The 3460-nt window shown below is 35.3% G+C and overlaps 1 non-coding gene across 1 annotated transcript; it reads left to right on the forward strand.

The window, feature by feature from the left end:
• The first annotated feature begins 2789 nt into the window (after positions 1-2789).
• On the forward strand, positions 2790-2863 carry TRNAN-GUU (transfer RNA asparagine (anticodon GUU)). The gene has a single exon. It is a non-coding gene; the product is annotated as a tRNA-Asn (tRNA).
• Positions 2864-3460: the final 597 nt, after the last annotated feature.

Consider the following 3460-nt stretch of genomic DNA (forward strand, 5'->3'; position numbering starts at 1 on the left):
TGCTTCACAGATTACAGGTTCTTTGCCTACAATCTCTGCTGCATCTATTTCATAATTAGGATCTCTATAATATGTCTTATATGATGCATTATTTCGATCTTGTTCCTCTTCTAATAATGCTTCATATCGAGACACCTTATAGGTCAGTTCGACCAAATCTCTGAATTCAGTTGAATCAAACTTCTTTCGAAGCCTGAATTCCAAACCATTTTGAGCCAATCTGACGAATTCTGGCTCTGGCAGGATAACTCTACATTTATTTCGAGCCCTTTTAAATCTGGCAATAAACTGAGTAGCCTTTTCTTCAGGTCTTTGACTCAATCTAGCCAAATCTGCCATAGATACTTCTGGCTCTGATTGGAAGAATTGGGCATGAAATGCCTCTTCCATTTGTTGCCAATTTTGAATGGATCCAGGTGTAAGGTTGATGTACCATACAAATGCTCCCCCTGTTAGGGAATTTGGAAATAATCTCAGTTTCATATAGTCATGGTTAGTAAACTCACCGCATTGAGCAGCAAACCTAGCAATATGTTCTATCGTTGATTGATTTCCAGTCCCGTAAAAAAGGGTAAAATCTGGTATCCTAAATCCCCTCGGGTATTCATGTACCCTATCCACCCATTCTGGGTATGGTTTTCTGTATATGGGAGTCTGGACCCCCCGAGCCATTGGTCCACATATCTCCCTAACAATATCAGCAATCTGGTCTCTAGGGACCATATTTTGTGCCTGCTGAACCACTACTGGAGGGGCAAACACAGGATTTGGTGGACAAACTTGTGCTTGTGGTCCTCTTGGTCCATAAGGCGGTAAATTTGGGGCTGGTTGTCCTTGCAATGCAGGTTGCTGTTGAGGGTATGGGTAACCTCTTTGAGCATGACCCACGAAATGACCTGCAAAAGGTGCTGGAACAGGTGTTGTGTCTCTGCCATTTGTGGGAAAACCCTCCAACCCCCCGGGTGTAAATTCGAATAAGGGATTAGTGTACCCCCTCGTGCCAGGTATGGCTTCGAACATGGGATTTGTAACCACTCTTATGCCAGTTTCTTGTGCTTGGCCAGATCCACCAACTTGTGTGGCTTCATTATTAAGTACTGAGGTATTTTGGCCTGCTATAGGCCTTGAAATGGGTTCATACCAAGACTGAGGCGATGGTCTTTCAAAGTTTTGGGTACTAGTTTGACCATTAGCATGTCCATTAACTTGCATAGGCTGTTTTTCTCTAGCCAATCTTTGTTGGGGGACATTTACGACTTCCTCCGTGTGTCTTGTGTTTGTTGGTTGGTGGTTATTCATTCGATCCAAAAAGGATGTTGCCCACCTTTCCATTGTGTTCATTAATTGTTGTCCCATGGCATTTACTAAACCATCCCATGGATTTATTGGTTGAATAAATGGCACAGTGGACGGTCCAATTCCTTGGTTTTGTCCAATAATATGAACATATGGTTCTTGTCCAGAAGTACTGGTCTGTTCGACCATAGGTTCTGACAATATAGGAGTTTCCACAGGATGTGTTACTACATTATCCTCTGGATTTGGTATTTCTACCTCTCCTTCCACGCCTTCTTCGAAGCGTTCACTTTCTCCTTGTCGTCTTCTTCTAGCCATTTTTAATTAAGTCCCACCGGGCGTGCCAAAAATATATGTTGGCTTTTTGGCTTTTCGAAGGGTATTTTTGTGAATGTGAGCGTGCCAGCAAGGATCAATCAGTCCTTACAGAAATTGTGATTGCCAACCAATTATCAGACGATTGTGTTTTAGTTCTTTTCAGCCTCAATGAAGAGGACTTTTACTGGTGGCTTGATTTAGGAGAAGTTAATAGAAAATAACAGTAATATGAAGAACAATTGAAGTATTTCATAAAAATGAACACTTACAATGGTCCGAACTCAGCCTCAAAGAGGTTTACAACAGCAATCTACTTGTGAATCTACTTGAAGCTACTCCTATGAATCGAAGTGCAGTACTGGTATTTAAAGTGCAGGTATTTAAAGAACAGGTATTTAAAGACTGGAAATGTAAATGACTGGAAAAGAAAATATATGAAGTAAATGACTGGTTTGTATGATCTGAGTCTGTCCTTTTTCCTGGGGACTGCTCTGCTATTTATACTCGTCAATGATGACCTTCGAACTGCACTTCGATCCGTCGAACTGCTCCTCCATGATCGCTGATCATGCTTCCTTAAAAGTAGCTCCATTACACCATTACTGGCAGTTGAGCTTCCCTCTTGTACTGGATTTGAATATGAGTAACCGTTGAAGACACGTCATCTTGCATCCCGTTATTTGATCTAGTGTTACTCAGATCATGTGAGGACCAATATTTATTGCCACGTGTATGATCAGGATTAAAGGCTTGAATAACCTTCCTTTATTACCCTTACTATGCCACGTGTCGAACTGTAACTGGCTTTTACAAAATATGTAGCCAACAAAACTATGCAATAGAGGATAAAGTGGATAATTTAATTCTAAAAATATGATAAATATTGAAAATGCATTATATCCGTTTCTATTTTCAAATTATTGAGTTGTCCATATAAACTATGCAATAGTGGATAAAGTGGATAATTTAATTCTAAAAATATGAAAAATATAAAGGCATTTAAGTAAACTTTATAAATAATGTAAAGGAAAGTTAACACTTTGTTTTAATTAACAAATGGAAAAAGTAATTATTTTTAAAATATAACATTATGTGCACATGAATATAAAATATAATATGCTGAATAATTAACGGTTTATAATAAATAAGCACTTGGAATCATTCCAAAACACGAAGCTGGAATAGCTCAGTTGGCTAGAGCGTGTGGCTGTTAACCACAAGGTCGGAGGTTCAAGCCCTCCTTCTAGCGCTTATTACCTTTTATTGTGCCTTTCTCTCTCCAAATTTTTTTCACGGACTTTTGTCTCATTGGCAACACACAATAGGCTCTGTTTGATTTAGATTTGAAAACATAACATAATTCCATCATTGAGTTAAATGTGATCTTTAGTTATAGTTTTTAAATCATAATTTTATACCTATTTTTTAAAATATATTTCAAACTATAAATATTATTTTTCAAAACTTATAATCAAATACACAACTCAAAAATAATTTAATTTTTATTTTAAGTATATATTTTTTTATTTTAAATATTTTATTTTATAGGAATATGTTTAATATTTTAATTTTTATAAAAATATTTTGATATTTTAATTGTAAAATTTTTGATTTTTGGAATATTTTTAATACTTTGATTTTCGAAATATTTTAATTTTCTAAATAATTTTAAAATATTTTTAATGTTTATACAAGCTTAAAAAATGAATTGACAAAAAAATTAATTAACATAAAATAATTGACATAGAAGTTATTTGAAAAAAAAAATTATTCAAAAAAATTACTTAAAAATAATTAATTGAAAAAAAAAATTATTTTCTTATTTGAGTATTTTAAAAATAGTTTG

The sequence above is a fragment of the Camellia sinensis genome, chromosome 1 (assembly GCF_055761805.1).
Source record: "Camellia sinensis isolate YWXY chromosome 1, ASM5576180v1, whole genome shotgun sequence".
NCBI classification, from domain to species: Eukaryota; Viridiplantae; Streptophyta; class Magnoliopsida; order Ericales; family Theaceae; genus Camellia; species Camellia sinensis.